Genomic DNA, 17,839 nt, shown 5'->3' with positions numbered 1-17,839 from the left:
AGTCACCAGCCTCCAGCTACCTTGTGCAGGCCTATGCTTTCCTGCTCACCTTTGTTTGCAGAGCCCTCCCTATGTCTGTACACAGTTCCAGAAGGGGACCACAAGGTTGCTGACTTTTAACAGTCCCACAGGTAGGCCTGCACTTTCCTGGGATCCACAGCTCACCTCGATGGCAGAACCCTCCCTCTGTTCTACTCAGTTCCAAAAGAAAATATACACTTTTAAATGAGTTAAGTCCATCTGCAAGCAACACTGTACTCTTTCAGGTGTAGTGCAAATAACTTATACCCAAATTATCCCCAAGTCTTCCAACTTTTACTCAGGGGAATTGTTATTAGTCACTACACTTATCCACATGCTATAATTACCTAAGATGTTGCCATTATTATTGCTTTGTGAATACAATTATCCTTTAGTTCAATTAAGAATATGAAAAATGGGCCTCCCCGGTGGCGCAGCAGTTGAGCGCCATGCTGCAAAGCTGTCCGCAGCCTCTGCAGTGCTGGTTTGATTCCTCACCGGCCAGGGAGAACCCCACATGGCGCAGCAGAGCTCTCCTGCCTTGCCTGCTGCTCCCCTCAGCAGTGTCTTCGCTCTGTCTGCCTGTTCTGCTCCCCACTCTGGCTCTGGCGAATTCTCTCACCCTCCCATGCTTCTGACCTGTACCCCAGTTCTTGTATAAAATAAATAAATAAATCTTAAAAAAATATAAAAAATAAGGGTGTTATGAGATTGTTATAGTTTGTAGGAACAAACTTACAATGAATAGTAAATAGATAACTAATGACCAGTAAATGAACATAAACTACAATATTGTCCTAAAACCATCAGATCTGCTGAGACTAAAAATTATCCCAACCACTAAAAAGGAAATTATATAGTAAGTTAGAGGTAATAAGTATTGCTATAATGGCCATCATATTAGAATACAATGTGTAAATATATCACATTAACACTTTGTACACCTAAATTTTATACAATACTATATGTTGAGTATGTTCACTATATAAAAAATAAAATTTTAACCTTCATATATTTTCCAATTCTCTTCCTCTCTTTATGTAGGTACAAATTTCTGAGCTTTATAAGTTTCCTTCTGCTTGAAGAACTGCTAGTGTTTCTTGCAGAACAGGTATCCCAGTGGCTTAGTTCATTTTGGGCTGTTATAATAGTATGTCATAGGGCCTCCCCAGTGGTGCAGCGGTTGAGCGCTGGGTTGCAAAGCTGCCCGCAGCCTTTGCAGTGCAGGTTCAATCCCCAGCCGCTGGGTGAGTGTCCCACATGGTGCGCAGACCTCTCCTGCTGCCCGCTGCTCCCCTCAGCAGTGTACTTCGTCAGTCTGCTTGTTCTGCTCTCCGCTCTGGCTCTGGTGAATTCTCTCATCCTCCTGTACCCCAGTGCTTGTATAAATAAATCTTTACAAAAAAAATAGTATGTCATAGACTTGGTAACTTATAAACAAAAGAAATTATGGATGCTTAAATCCCAATTTCAAGTTACCAGCATATTTAGTGCCCATTGTGAATCTGATTCCTAACTCACTGTCTTCACATAGGTGAAGCAGCAAGAGAGCTCTCTCAGGTTACTTTTCTAATGGGACTAATTCTATTCATAGCGTTTTTACCCTCATGACATAATCAGCTGTCTGTCAGAGTGGAGGAGAAAAATTCCCCACCCCTTTAGGTTCTTCTCTTTCTGGATGAGTAATCAAAACAGCATCAGATGGATTAGCAAAGGAAAAATCAATTTAATAGCATATGTATGGCGAGCTGTTACTATTAAAAATGTTTGGGTGAGGGCCTCTCTGGTGGTGCTAGAGGTTAAGATGCAATCCATGAAGCAGTTTGCAGCCACTGCAGCATGAGTTTGATCTCCCAGTCCACCAGGGAGCAACCCACATGCTGCAGCAGACCTCTCCTGACTCATCTGCTGCTCCCCTCAGCAGTGTACTTCAGTCAATCTCTCTGTTCTGTTCCCCACTCTGACTTTGGTGAATCCTCTCACCTCTGGCCTGTACCCCAGTTCTTGTATGCATAAATAATAAATAAAATATTTTTAAAAAGAATGTTTGGGTGAACGGGATATATATGCTATGTTAGCAGACCTGGACCATCAAGGAGAGTGGAGGGGGAGATTTCACATGACAATGAGAGTATGACTTCATCTTTTGTTTTACAGTAAAATAATGAGTTTTGAGGATTGGTAGATATTCATTAATAAACCTATACCTGGATGATACCCCCCAAACTTCATTCTTCTAAGACGTAAAAAAGGGACAAGTGATTGCTTCTTTCATTGGGAAAAGAGAAAATAACAGAGATAATGACAAGAACTTCTTTTCAGTCCCTAGGACATTCACTGTACTTGAGTTAAAGTAATCAGTATTCTATAAGTAATGGTAGCAGACTTCAACCTCCACAGGGCTTCAATTAAGATTAGTCCCCATACCACAGTTGACACTTACTGTAAAAAAAAAAAAAAAGAAAAGAAAAAAGAAAGAAAAGAAAAGCTTATTTGGAACATACTGAGCAAAGCATATCTGACCATTACCATTTGGGGAGACTGATCCCACAAACCAAAGGCCCCACCTCTTAGTACCATCACACTAAATATTAGCATTTAACAAATGAGTTTTGGGGAGACAAAATCTTTTAGTCTATATAAACTAGCAATAAATGTATACTTTATTTTATATAACAAAATATTTTTTCTTCACTTTTTCAAGAAAATTTTGAAGAATATTGATATAGATTCTTTTTAATACTTCAGAGATTACACTTTACTATCCTCTTATATGTATGGTTTCTTATGAAAAGTCTTTCATAATTCTTTTTGTTATTTTCTGTGTAAGATGCCTCCCCCAAATTATTTCCTTCAAATTATTTACTTTGCCAACTCTACCCAGAGAGTCCCATGCCTCAGGATGAAACTGGGACATCCTTTGTATATAAGAGATCAACATAGTTTGTGACAGAGAAGAGGAGACACAGAAAATAGTTATGCTTCATTGAACAAGAGGTAGGTGGAGGGAAGTGCTTGGAGGCTGAGGCACTTTTTTTGACCAGTCCCAATTGTGGGACTGCTAGCTCAATTAGGGCGTTTGGGGAGGAATAGCTAAATGGTGCAGAAGCACACACCCTTGAATGTGGAGAAAATGTGCAAAGGAGCTGGGGTGCTCCCCACAGACCTGCCTACCTCTTAAGACTGCTATTGACTTGGTAAAGTGCAATGATGACATGCAGACTGGAGAGTCCCAGATCTGAAACCCCAGAAATGAAGGATATTAGCAATATCACAAAAATGAGCCATTCTCCGGAGCATTGCCAGCAACAGCTAGAATTCTCCAGCCTTCTCCCTCATCCTCTGACCCAGCAACTGCAAAAACAGGTATCAGTACCTACAGATTCAAGCAAAGGACAATAAATAAATAAATACAAACTAGAATCAAATAAAACCACAGCAACACCTGCCAAATAAATAAAAGAAGTGCAACTCCAAATTATTGCTACAGCTTTTTTAAATAAGGAAATATAGGGCAGCAAATAGGGAGAAAGAAAATATATCACATGACATCTTGAGGCCTGAAGGGAATGTCACATCCCAAGGAGAGGGTAAGTTTCCAGACCAACAAAGACATGGAATATTTTTATCTTGTTTCCAGATAGAGAGTTCAAAACTGCTAATAAAATTAAAGAGATAAAGAAAGCTCAGAAAATGAAGTCAATGTGATACAAAAGAATGCAGAAAAATAATCATAGATGCAACAAAATTCAGCAACATAAATGATTGAGAATAGAATTTATGAATAGAAGGTAGAAATTGAAAATTTCAATAAGACAATAATAGATTCAGGATGTAAAAAGCTCAATAGATAAAAATTCTAGAGAATTTTAAAAATTCTAGAAAAAGCTATGGAAGCAGAATAGGTCAAATGGAGAATTGAATCACTGAACTCAATGATACTAATGCATAAATGACCCAGATGGAAGAAGAGAGAGAAATCGGGATTATGCTCAGTGAAATAAGCCAGAAGGAAAAAGAAAAATATCGGATGGTTTCACTTATAGAAACAATATAGGAGAACCAAATAATAGACCAGGAAAAATAATAAATAAAAAAGTTAACAAGTAACTATAAATCAGAGACATTCTAAAGGGGAGCGAAGAGTACAAGGGATGGTGATAATGATGCTCAGGTGAATTGGTGGTGAAAATTTTATGGGGACTACACATGACAGGAGAAAGCATACAATGTACAAAAATGAACAGTTATATAAAATATATATTAATTAATTTTATAAAAGAAGAAGAAATACTTAAAGAGCTATCCAACTCCGTTGTGAAAGTCAACATAAGAATACTGAGTATCATAGAAGGGGTAGGGGGAGAGAGAGAAGGGAACAGAGAGCTAACTCATAGAAATAATAGAGAAAACTTCCGAAATGTGAGGAAGATGATAAATATACAAGTTCATAAAGCTATAAGAACACTGGTTACCTAAATACAATGAGACGTACACTAAGACATACAGTAGTGAAACTTATAAGCCTAAAAAACAATGAAAAAATTTTGAAGGTGGTGGTGGGGTGGAAGCAGGTAACTAATAAAGATTTCCCCATCAGGTTTTCATAATATTTCTCAGCAGACATGTTTCAGGAAGGAGAGAATGGAATGACATATTCAAAACATTAAAGGTAAACTTTCTAGTTAAGAATACTATATCAGGCATCCCTGGTGGTGCAGGTGGTTGAGTGCTGCACTGTGAAGCTGTCCGCAGCCTCTGCAGCGCAGGTTCAATCCCGGCCAGCCGATGAGAATCCCACATGGTGAAGCAGACCTCTCTTGTCTCGCCCACTGCTCCCCTCAGCAGTGTATTTTGTCAGTCTACCTGTACTGTTCCCCTCTCTGCCTCCGGTGAATCCTCTCACCCTCCCGCACATGTCACCTGTACCTTGTATAAAAATAAATAAATCTTTAAAAAAAAAGAATACTGTATCACAAGATTCTCTGTCAGATATGAAGAAGAAATACAGGCTTCCCCAGACAAACAAAAGCTGATGAAGTTTCTTCTGTACAAGAAATGTTGAATAGAACTCTCCTATCTAAATCAAAGAAGTGCCAGAGAGAACCCCACATGCCGCAGCAGACCTCTCCTGCCTCCCCCGCTGCTCCCCTCAGCAGTGTCTTCGCTCAGTCTGCCTGTTCTGCTTCCCACTCTGGCTCTGGTGAATTCTCCCATCCTCCCACACGCTTCTGACCTGTACCCCAGTTCTTGTATAAAATAAATAAATAAATCTTTAAAAAAAAATGAGTACAGAGAAAAAGGAAACCTGTTACCTTGTTGATGGTAATATAGGGAATTCACCAAAATATTAAAAATAGATATACCATGTAACCATCAATTTCACTCCTTGATATTTATCAAAAAATGCAAAAACCTCTAATTTGAAGGTATATATGTGTGGGTCTGCTACAACTAGGCAGCCTATTCAGCCACCATTTTGTCACCTAAACAAGGTCAAAGTGGCCTGACCAGTTAGGAACAGGAGCCCAACCCTTATGCCCTTCAAATCAAAGAAGAGCACAAAGCTGGATCACATTGGGAAGGTTATGCATCACAAGGTATGTCCAGAATGCCCGGGGAGCCAAGGACCAGTGTATGACAATGGACCCCAGAAGCTGATCAGTAGAGCGCCTTGTTGACAAGATTAGAACCATGGCTGGGGATTAGGGTGTATCATCAAGTAGATTAGAAGTGCCTGGAGGGCAGACTCACAATCCCTAATCTTCTACACCCTTCCCCTTTCTTTAATCACCTTAAAACCAATTACATGTGTCAATAAAAAGGCCAGGATCTTGCTCTTCAGCAGCATCCTGCATTGTGCAGCCTGCTCCACGACTCCGGTTTGTCAGTGTGGTGTTGTCCAATGCAACATATATGCACAGCTGTGTTCAATGCAGCATTATACACAGAAGCAAAATTATGGAAGCAACTTCAGTGCTTCACAACAGATGAGTGGATAAAGGTGCTCTGGCATATATATACACAATGGAATACTACCCAAATATAAAAAGATGAAATGTTGACATTTATGACAACATGGATAGAACTTGAAGAGATTGTGCTAAGTTAAATAGGTCAGAATGAAAAGGACAAATACTGGATGATTTCACTCATATGTGGAATATAGAGAATCAAAACACAGGAACAGACAAAAGTAAACCAAAACAAACCCTAGAAATATGATTGCAGATTTGTGGTTACAAGACAGGGAGAAAAACAGAGGGAGATGGCCCAATGGTCTATGCTAAAGGACTATATGTCCTTTGGTTGTAGGTGTGGCATGGTAACATGCATCCAAAGATGTGTCAATACATTCCCCTAAATTATATACAGAATTGTAGACCAAGTTTACCTCAATGAAAATATATAAACAAACAAAATCTACCATATGATCCAACAATTCCATTCCTAGGTTTCTTTCTGAAGAATGCAAAAGCACTAACTTGAAAAGATACATGCACTCTGGGCCCCCCGCCAGTGGCAAGTGGCTTGAGCACAGCACTGTAAAGATGACCGCAGCCTCTGCAGCGCGGGTTCGATTCCAAGCCGCCCAGGGAGATTCCCACATGGCGTGGCCGACCTCTACTGTCATGCCCTCTGCTGCCCTCAGCAGTGTATTTCGGTCCCTCTGCCTGTTTTGCTCCCTGCTCTGTCTCTGGTGAATCCTCTCAACCTCCCGCACCTCTGGCCTGTACCCCAGCTCTTGTATAAAAATTAATAAATCTTTAAAAACAAAAGATATATGCTCTCATGTTCATAGCAGAACTATTGCCATTTACAGTATCCAAGCTATGGAAATAAATAGTAGGTGAAAGACAAATGCTTTTGGACTTCCCTGCTGGGAAGTGGTGGTGGGTGTGGTATAATAACATACATATGAGTTGTAACTTATCTCTCTAAATCAGTGTTGTAAACAGTGTTACTTCAATTAAAAAAAGTATTACATTTAAAAACAAAGATTTTTTAAAAGATTTATTTTTATTTATACAAGAACCAGGGTACAGGCCAGATGTGCAGGAGGGTGAGAGGATTCACCAGAGACAGAGCAGGGAACAGAACAGGCAGACTGACGAAATACACTGCTGAGGGGAGCAGCAGGCGAGACAGGAGAGGCCTGCTGCGCCACAAAGATTTTTTACTTTGCCTACAATCTCTGAATTTGGTTGAATTATAAGTCTTCAATTCTTCTAATGATCTTTTTTGTCTCCCCTCTCCTCTGGCTTTTGGACTTACCTGGAGTTTGCTTAAGAGAGTCTCTCTTGTGCAGGTTTCCCAGTTGTAATTGGCTATTATTATTACTGGAGACATTATTATGGTATAAGTGTGTGAAAGAAGGAAGCTGTTGTCTAGTCATCTAATGAAGTTTCAACCTTTGGATCACAATGTGGGCCTGTGTCCTGGACCTGTGTCCATTAGAATTATTTCTGCCCTTCTCTGGCCATGGCATTTCCAGTCTTTTTTCTTGAAGCCCTATCTCTTGGTGACTATCTTTTTTCTTCCTCCCTCAGGTGATATATGAATGCTGGAGCAGGTTGCTTGCGCAGAACTTCCCCCAGTTATTAAAAAGCTTAGAATTATGAAGTCCTTCCTTTTGGGATTCATATGTTTGTTAGGGTGAAGGGCCTAGGGGGTGTTTGCAGTGGTTACTCTTGCCCTCCTCCTGTCCATGTCTCATGGAGAGACTGATCACTGAGTAAGCCTTTGTATACCTTACAAAACTGTGTAAACCCTGAAGATAGCCATTTCTTTTTTTTTTTTTTTTGGCAATTAAGGGAATTTTTATTCCTGGACATTGTTATGGGTATTTTCATTATCATTAATGTTTGTCTAGTAGAGTTGTAAATGTTTGAACAGTTTAGAATAGTTTAAGTAGAAAGTACTTATAAATATTTGCATCTTAACTGTTTTGAAATGTACAGTTCAATAATGTTAAATATATTTATGTTGTAAAAGAGATCTTTAGATGTTGCAGGACTGAAACTCTATACCCACTAAACACAAGACCCCTTTGTCCCTTCCCTCAGCCTCTAGTAACCATCATTCCACTTTCTTTTTTTTCGAAGAGCTTACCACTCTTCTGCTAGTTCTCATACAGCAATTTGTCAGAATTGTTTTTTAAGTGATCCTAATATTAATGGTTTCTGGCATCAAGTGCATTCTCCTCCAGGTAAATAAATCTCAGATGCTATCTTCTCAAAGGGCCTGACTCTTCAGATTCAGGGTGACGGTTATCTAAATGATTGCAGTTCTTCAATATGTGTAAGATTATTCCTTGATTTTCAGTTTGACCAAACTTTACTTGTAAAGACAAGATCAACAACTTCCAAGGTGCTAGAGCTCAAACTGAGAGCCCCTTGGTTATCTAAAAGCCCCAAATTAGGCAGTTTTATTATTGCTATTTCACACACACACACACATACACACACACACACATACACACACACACACACCATTTTCATTCTTGCCTCTTAGTCCTTATTCTGGAACCATTTTCCTTCCAAAATTACATCCCTTAGAACTCCTCAAACTGAAGTTCTGTTGATAATAAATTCTCACAGTTCTTTGCCTGAAAATATGTTTCATCATCATTTTTTCTTAAAGAAAGTATCAATAAAATCACAATTTTGCGTTAATAGTTATTTTCTTACAAGGCTGTGATGACATTATTCCACATTCTAGTTTTCATTATTGTCAGTGGAGGGCAACAGAAAGCTCAATTTTTACTTTTATTAGGTTATCATTTTTCTTTGAATACTTTTAAGAGATGTTTGGCTTTAGTGTAGTACCAATTTATTGTAATTTTCCTAAATGTTGCTTCTTTGCATTTTTATCTTTTTAATTGGGTTTTTCTAGCCTGAGGATTGGCATTTTTCATCTATTCTGAAAATATTATTTCACATATATTTTCCCTTTTTATTAATTATTTTTAACTGAGATAAAAATACCTCATACATTGAGGTATTATCACCATAGTGCATCCACCACCACAGACCATCGTGTCTCCCTTCAACCCTGTTCTTTCTCCTCCCCCTTGGTATCTAAATTCTGTAGTTAGCTATCAAGGGTTAGTTTTTCAGCCTTTCTTTATCTGACTATTAATTTTGTCACTCTGTATTCTACATATTAGTGAAGACTTCTGGTATTTATAATTCTCCTTCTGACTTATTCATTTAGTATGACCTTTTTAATTTCAATTTTTTTTTCATAGAAGAACTGGGGTGTAGGTCAGAGCTGTGGTGGGGGGGTAAGAGAATTCACCAGGGACAGAGTGGGGAGCAGAACGGTTAGAGCAGTTAGGCAGAACTGCTAAGGGGAGCAGCGAATGGGACAGGAAAGGTATAATGTGCCATGCGTGTTAGCTACCTGGCCGGGAATCGAACTCAGACTATAGTGGTGTCAGTGCTGAGACTTTACCCCTAGGGCACTAGGAAGACCCTAGTACTATCTTTTCAAGCTCCATCCAGGTTGCCACAAATGGTGTGAATTTATCTTTTTTGATCAGTGAATAGTATTTACTGTGTATATATACCATATCTTCTCAGTCCACTCATCTATTCTGGGGTACTTAGGTGATTTCCATAGTTTGGCTATAGTAAATACAACTGCAATAAACATGGGAGTACAAGTTTACTTTCAAATTCATGGTTGTTTTTTTTTTTTTTAATTTTTTGGATATATGCCTAAGACGGTAATTACTGGATCAAATGGAAGACCCATGTTTCTTGTTTTGAGACACCTCCATGCTGCTTTCCGTAAGGACTGGACCAATTTTCAATCTTACCAGCATAGAAAGGTTCCCTTTTTTCCACATCCTCACCAGCATTTGTTGTTTCAGGTCTTTTCTATATGGGCCATTCTCACAGATGTGAGTTGGCATCTCATTGTGGTCTTAATTTGCATTTATCTAATAATAAGTGATTTGAGCCTTTTTAAAATATGCCTGTTTGCAGTCTTTAATCGTCTTTGTGAAAATGTCTATTTAGTTCTGCCAGTTTTTTCATTGGGTTATTTCTTTTGTTTTCGTAGAGTTTTATGAGTCTTTCCTTAGCATATGTTTGATATCAGTCCTTTGTTGGATGTATGGTATGCACATTTTCTCCCATTCAGTAGGGTGTCTTTTCATTTTACTTATGATTTATTTTGCTATGGGGAAACTTGAAAGTTTGATGTAGACCCATTTATTTATGATCTCTTGTTTTCCTTGCCATTGGGTTCGAATCCTTAAAGACATCACTAAAACTAATGTCATGAAGTATTTTGCCTATGTTTTCTGCTATGTATTTCATGGTTTCAGATTTTATATCCAAGTATTTGATACATTTAAGTTGATTTTTGTATATGGTGTGGGATAGTAGTCCTTTTTTTTTTTCTTTTGCATGCAACTGCCCAGTTTTCCCAATACCACTTACTGAAGAGGCTATCTTTGTTCCAGAGCATTTTCTTTTCTCCTTTGTCATAGAATAACTGTCTGCATATGTATGGGTTTATTTCTGGGCTCTCAATTCTATTCCATTGATTCGTTTGTCTCTTTTTGTTCCATTCGTATTTTTTTAAGAATTTTTTTTAAGATTTATTTATTTATTTATACAAGCACTGGGTACAGTCAGAAGCACAGGAGGGTGAGAGAATTCACCAGAGCCAGAGCGGGGAGCAGAACAGACTGACAAAATACACTGCTGAGGGGAGCAGTGGGTGGCAGGAGAGGTCTGTGCGCCATGTGGGACCCTCACCTGGTGGCTGGGAATCGAACCGGCACCGCAGAGGCTGCGGGCAACTTCGCAACCCAGCACTCAACCACTGCGCCATTGGGGAGGCCCTCCATTTGTATTTTATTGGGATTACATTGAGTATGTATATTACTGCGGGTAAGATAGCCATTTTGACAGTTTATGCTTAGGTATTTTGTATTTTGGTACAATTTTAAATGGGATCACTAATGTGATTAATTTTTCCATGGAATCTTGAGGGTACTTTTTGTATATTATCATAATATCTGCAAATAATGATAGCTTTACTTCTTCCTCAATTTGGATTCCTTTTATAACTTTGTCTTGTGTCTGCCAAGTGCGGGGGCCCTTATAACTTTGTCTTGTTTAATGCTCTAACTAGAACAACCAATACTATGTGGAATAGTGGTGGTGAGAGTGGACATCCTTGTCTTTTACTAGATCTTAGTGGAAAAGCTTTCAGTTTTTCACCTTTGAGAATGATATTAGTTGTGGGTTTGTTGTGGTTTTCCTCACAAATGAATGTTGTATCTTAACAAATGCTTTCTCAGCATCTATTGATTTAATCATATAGTTTTCATCTTTCTTTTTGTTGGTGTGGTAAATTATGCTTATTGATTTTTCAGATGTTGAACCATCTTGTGTCCCTGGTATTAATTTCATGTGGTTTTGATCCTTCAATGCATTGTTGGACTAAGGTTGCTAGGAGTTTATTAAGGATATTTGCATCTATGTTGACTAAGGAAATTGATCTGTGATTTTCTTTTATTGTCTTTGTTTGGCTTTGGTATTAGCTCAATGTTGGCTTCATAAAATTGTTTGGAAGTATTCCTTCTTTTTCAACATTTTGAAAGAATTTGAGAAAGATAAGAATCAGTTCATATTTGAGTATTTGGTTAGTATTTGGATTAACTTGTGAAGACATCTGATCTTGGACTCTTGTTTTTTGGGAGAATTTTGATTACTGTTTCAATCTCGCTGCTTGTGATTGTTTTGTTCAGAGTTTCCATTTCTTCCCTATTCAGTCTGGGATTATTGTATAACCTAAGGATTTGTCCATCTCTTCCAGGTTACTGTATTTGTTAGGGTATAGATGTTCATAATAGTTGCTCATAACCCTCTGAATTTTTGTACCGCCTTTTGAGAGTTCTCCTTCTTTGTTTTTAATCCTATATATTTGAGATTTGTCCCTTATTTTCTGGTTCAGCCTTACTAGAGGTTTGTCTATTTTTTCAAAGAACCATCTTTTGGTTTTGTTGATCTTTGGACTATCTTTTTAACTTCTATTGCATTTACTTCTGCTTTGATTTTATGTTTTCTGTCCTACTGGCTTTTTAATTTGTTTGTTCTACATTTTCTAATTCCTGAAGTTGAGAGAGAAGTCTATTTATATGAGCGCTCTTGTCTCTTGATGTGTGCCTGTATTACTATATATTTCCCTCTTAGTACTGCTTGTGCTGTATCCCATAATTTTGGATGGTAGTGTGCTCATTATCATTTGTCATAAGGCATCTTTCTTTTATATATAATTTGATTTTTTAATTGCCCCTGTAGTCTGTCAGTAGTGTGTTGTTCAGTCTCTGCGTATTAAATGATTTCCCTGCTTTCATTTGATAGCTGATTTCTTGTTTTATGGTTTTTTGGTCTGAGAAGATGTTAGATATGATTTCAAACTTTATGAATTTAATGATACTTGTTTTGTGTCCCAGAATGTGGTCTTTTCTAGAGAATGTACCATGAGCACTTGAGAAAAATGTGTATTCTGTTTTGGGGGGTTCCCTGCCCTGTAAATATCTATGAGTTCCATGAAGTCTAATTCTCTGTGTCCCTGTTTTTGTCTCACTGACCTGTCCATTTATGATAATGGGGTGTTGAAGCCTCCTACAACAAATGTGGTATTTTTTTTTTCAAATTTTGTTCTAAGAGTTGACAGTTGTTGCATAAAGTATTTTGCAACTCCATTTGGGGCATATATGTCAATAAATGTTATGCTTGATGTATCATTCCTTTAATCCTTGTCTCTTGTTACCTTTTTTAACTGGAAATCTATTTCATATAATATAAGTATTATGTCCTTGCCTTTTTTTATTATAAATTTTATTTTTATATTCCCCATACAATTGCAACCCCCTTATTTTGACCTCAATCCCTCCCCTCCCTGCCCCCCACCCCCCATAGAGTGTCTCTGGTTCATAGTTGTTCTTTTTCCTGGTCCCTTATTTAAGTTTTCTAGATTCCTGCTATGAGTGAGACCATCTGGTATTTTTCTTTTTCTGGCTTATTTCGCTGAGCATGATCCCTTCCAGCCTTGTCTTTTTTTTTTTTTTTTAATCCTACTCATTGTAGAATTTTTTTTCAACCTTTTACATTGAGCCTGTTTGTTTAGATGTGCTCTTCGGGACACAGAAGAATGTTTGATTCTGTTTCCTGATCAAAATAGATACTTTGTTCCTTAATTGGTAAGTTCAGTATGTTTATAATTAGAGTGTTTATTGATATGTGATTGTCTGTTACTGCCATTTTATTCTTATTTTTTTAATTTTTATTTTTCTATTTTAATATTTATCATTTTTAATTTTTTAGACAATATTTGCTTCCCCCCACCCCCTCAGATTGAGTCCCCATAGAATTTCCTTCCCCTTAATTTTATGGTTCAGTCTACTTCCTTATTCAATTATTTGTGTAGGCTCCTCTTTTTTTTTTAAATAATAAATTTTATTTTTATATTCCCCCATACAACTGCACATGCCCCATTCTGACCCCAATCCCTCCCCTCCCGGCACCCACCCCCCAAGAAGTGTCTCTGGTTCATAGTTTTTTGTTGATTTTGATTTTCACTTTCTTATAGTTATTCATTTTCCTGATCCCTTATTTAAGTTTTCTAGATTCCTGCTATGAGTGAGACCATCCGGTATTTTTCTTTTTCTTTTTGGCTTATTCCTCTTTTTAGTTTCAATAAGTAAGTTCCTTTCTGCCACGGACCAGCCCAGTGGCGGCGGGAGATCGAGACAGTCTCAGGGATTGAGACCGAGCAAAAGGTGGTGGAAGGAATTAGGGCGAGGGACAAGAATGACACACAGACACACTCAAGGGAGAGTGAAAATCTGAGTGCAATTTATTAAAATCAACCTTCTCTTTTTATACATTTCTGTGACAATTACCTAAGATTATTTTTCACAGTTTGTGGTAAATCATACATCAGATATGCAGTGAAACAGCAAGAATTATTACATATTGTTTTTCACCTAAATTCCATTTAAGTACAATTATCGATGATTCAAGCACTTACTGTAATTTACTCAGAGGAGGTCTTTGTTATCCTAACCTTAACTTAAATATTACCTACATGATTTTTATTATGATCATGTTTCATATATTTATCATAACATTAGTTTTTAATTACCACATATTATTGTTATTAGCATTTACTATAAAATCACAATGATTACTTTTTCTTAGTCATATATTTAAGCATGTTCTAAAAGCAGCTAAACCAGTTTAAAGCATACAGCTGGGCAGTGCAGCACAGGGCTATTGAATTGTAAGTTAAAGATTAACGGTGTGTGTCTCAGTGTTTTCAGGCAGTGTTTGTTGGTTGCTTATGGCGCCCATGCACAGCAATCCTTTCCTGTAACATCAGAGGGGGCCTTTTCTGCTTAACATGAACGCCAAAGTTTATTATGCTGAATCCCCTCGGGGACTGCGCCTATCTTAGGTCGTCAGGAGTCACAGACATGCGGCTAGCCAGTGCCTTCTTTAGTCTGCCCCCGATCTTACCTGTCATTGACTGTCCAGTCCAGCGCACAGGGGAAGGGGGTCTTACGTACTCTATTTGTGAGCATCCACAGTACAGCCACTCTTTATTTCATCCAATTACTGGCGATCAATGGTGGCAACAGTGGTATTGCCAGCCATGGAGGCAGGAGACGCCACACCTTTCAATATTTCTTGGAGGGGTGGTTTAGTGTTACCAAACTCCTTGAGCTTCTGTATGCCTAAAAAGGCCTTTATTCCTCCCTTATATCTGAAGGAGAGTCTTGCTGGAGAGATTATCCTTGACTGGCAGTTTTTCTTTTGAAGTATTTGGAGAATTATCTATCTCCATTATCTACTCACTCATACTGCTTCTTCAAAGAAGTCTGATATTAGTCCGATCAGAGTACCTTTATAGTTTATCTGTTTCTTCCCCTTGTCAACTTCAGTATTTGTTTGTCCTGAACTTTTGGAAATTTCACTGCTATATGTCTTGCTGTTGATCTCATTTTATTTAGGTATGGCAGGGTTCTTTTAGCTTCCTGGGTTTGCACAATTACTCCTTTCTCTAGGTTCAAAAAGTTTTCCTCCATTATTTCTTTAAATACATTTTCTGTTCCTCTCTCTCTCTTTCCTCTCTGGTATTTTCAATTTTCTTATATTGCCTTTGTCATGGAGTTCAATAGTTCTCCAAGCGTTTCTTCAATTTCAAATTTTCTTTCTCTCTTTCCTTCTCTACCCATGCTCTTTGTATTTCTCATCTTTAGTTACACTGACTCATTGTTCCACCTCATCTATTCTACTTTTGTGACTTTCTCCTGAGATTTTTCATCTCCTGTATTTCTCTTTTGATATCCAAAAATGCCATTTTTATCTTATTTAGAGCTTCATTTTGTGACTTCAGTTCATTGATTTCATTTCTAGTGATATTCCTGAGCTTTGTTTTCCTGAGTTTTCTTCCATTTCTTTGAATTTCTTTATCATTTCTATCCTTTTTTTTAAAGATTTATTTATTTATACAAGAACTGGGGTACAGTCAGAGGCATAGGAGGGTGAGAGAATTCACCAGAGCCAGAGTGGGGAGCAGAACAGGCAGACGGACCGAAGACACTGCTGAGGGGAGGAGCAGGCGAGACAGGAGAGGTCTGCCACGCCATGTGGGTTTCTCCCTGACCAGCTGGGAATTGAATCAGCACTGCAGAGGCTGCAGACAGCTTCACAGCACCGCGCTCAACCTGCTATGCCACCGGGGAGGCCCTATCATTTCTATTCTAAACTCTGTATCTAATAGGCAGAACATAGCTTCCATGTCTATTATTTAGGGTTCTGGATATTTTTTTTCTCTTTGTGTGTTGTACTACTCACTTGGGGATTCATGTTGCCATTTATTGGGTTTTTCCTTCTGCCCATTATTAATTTTGGAACCCAACTGCTGTATGTGGGTTTTCCTGTGGGCATGATTTCTCCCCCTAAACTGATCAGGGTACTAACCTATCTGGATGAACCACTTGTTGGGTCTCATGGGTGATTGTGAGACCTCTGGCTACTCTGGGTCACTCCCTAATATGGATTCTGGGTCTCACCAGTCTCTAAGAGTGGTGGCTGGGATCTCATGGGAAGTCACAAGGTCTTTGTAGGTCTAGGTGGGTGCTGGCAGAGTCCTATAAATGGTTGTGAGGGCTCTGCTAGTCTGGGTAGAGGCTACTGCAGTCTCATGAGGCTTCTGGCTCCCCTGGCATGGGTCCAGGGTCTTCCTAGTCCAGACAGTCATTGACATGTTCTCATAGTAATTCACATGACCTCCGCAGGCCTGGGCAGGTACCACGGGGATCTTGTAGAAGTTAAAGAGACATCTATCTGCTGGTCTGGCCTAGGTCTGGCAGGGTCTCACAGAAAGTCACAAGACCTTTGCTCATCAGGGCAGGGGACAGTATGGTATTACAGAAGGTCTCAAGATCTCTGGCTACTCTGGCACCCTCCCCCATGGGGGTCCAGGGTCTCACACGGTCCAGGCAGGTGCCACACACATGCTTATTTTCTGGTATTCATTCTATTACTACAATTGTAGTTTTTGAGATTCTGATTCTTCAGTTTGTTGTTGCTGTTTTGATTCTCATTCATAGTTTTTTTCTTTCATGCATGTGTGTGTGTGTGTGTGTGTGCGTGTGTTGACTTAGTTTTGTTTTCCACAGAGGCAATGTACAGTTCAACTTTAAAAGACACTATTAAGATGGTCTTTTTCAGTTGGTGCTTCATCTTCTCCCACTTAGTATGTCACCTTTGTTGGGTCCTGACTTTTAGAAGAATTTCTGGTTCAACTTCCCATTTTGAGCCCAGAATTTTATTTTGTATTGCCTGTATATGTTTCTCTTGAATCCCAAGTTCTAAGCCAGAAATTGCTCAATATTTCAACAGTGACCACAAAAGAAATATGTATTTCATCACTCAATAAACACAAATACATATGTGTACACCAATCAAAAAATATTTTTGGTGACCTACTGTATTGTCTGTTGCTATGTAACAAATTACCCCAAAGCTTAGTGACTCAAAACAATAAACATATATTATCTCACAGATTTTGTGGGTGAGAGATCAGTGCATAGCTTGGGTCTTCTGGCTCACTATCTCTCATAAGGCTGCAATCAAGGTACTGACTAGGATTATGCTATCTCAAGGCTGGGAGGACATATTTTCAAATTCACTCACACAGTTGTTGGAAAATTTCAGTTCTTGACCAACTTTTCTAATGAGGCACTAATTTTTTCACAGCCTATTCACTCATATTTTGCTCTCAACATGACACTTGGTTTCCATCAGAAAAAAAAAAAAACAGAAAGAACAAGAGATCATTAACAAGATAAATGGTCAGATACTTTAGTGATAAAATCTCAAGCGATAATCCTATCACTTTTGTCTTATTCTGTTGGCTAAAAAGAAGTCAGTAGCAGCCCACATTCTAAGGGAAGTGACTACACAATAGCATGAGTTAGGAGAGAGAGATTATTAGAGTTCATATTATTGATATATGCTGCCTATTGCACCCACTGCATTAATGGCATGGCTTACTGACAGGTTCATTATCCATAGTTTGTAAAACAATACTCCAAGTTACTAGCATAAACATGGATTTTAGTGCTTGATTTTCTCCCAGTTCTGTACCTTTTTCTTGTTTCTAGCCTCTGGGTTTTCTATTACTTTCACACCAGCTCAATCATGCTTAATTTGTTTTAAATCCAGTTATTAGTAGGTGTTTTCTACTAGGAACAGTTCTTTGCAAATCTACTCCAAAGTGT

The 17,839-nt window shown here is 38.4% G+C and overlaps 1 protein-coding gene across 3 annotated transcripts in view; it reads left to right on the top strand.

Annotated features, from left to right (window-relative positions):
• The window catches only part of PFKFB1 (6-phosphofructo-2-kinase/fructose-2,6-biphosphatase 1), a gene marked incomplete at both ends in the record, with an annotated part of 136,351 nt that overhangs the window by 52,629 nt on the left and 65,883 nt on the right, over positions 1–17,839 (top strand). The gene's annotated exons all lie outside the window — the stretch shown is intronic.

The sequence above is a fragment of the Talpa europaea genome, assembly GCF_964194135.1.
Source record: "Talpa europaea genome assembly, chromosome: X".
Lineage (NCBI taxonomy): Eukaryota > Metazoa > Chordata > Mammalia > Eulipotyphla > Talpidae > Talpa > Talpa europaea.
This window is presented reverse-complemented; position numbering and strand designations above follow the sequence as displayed.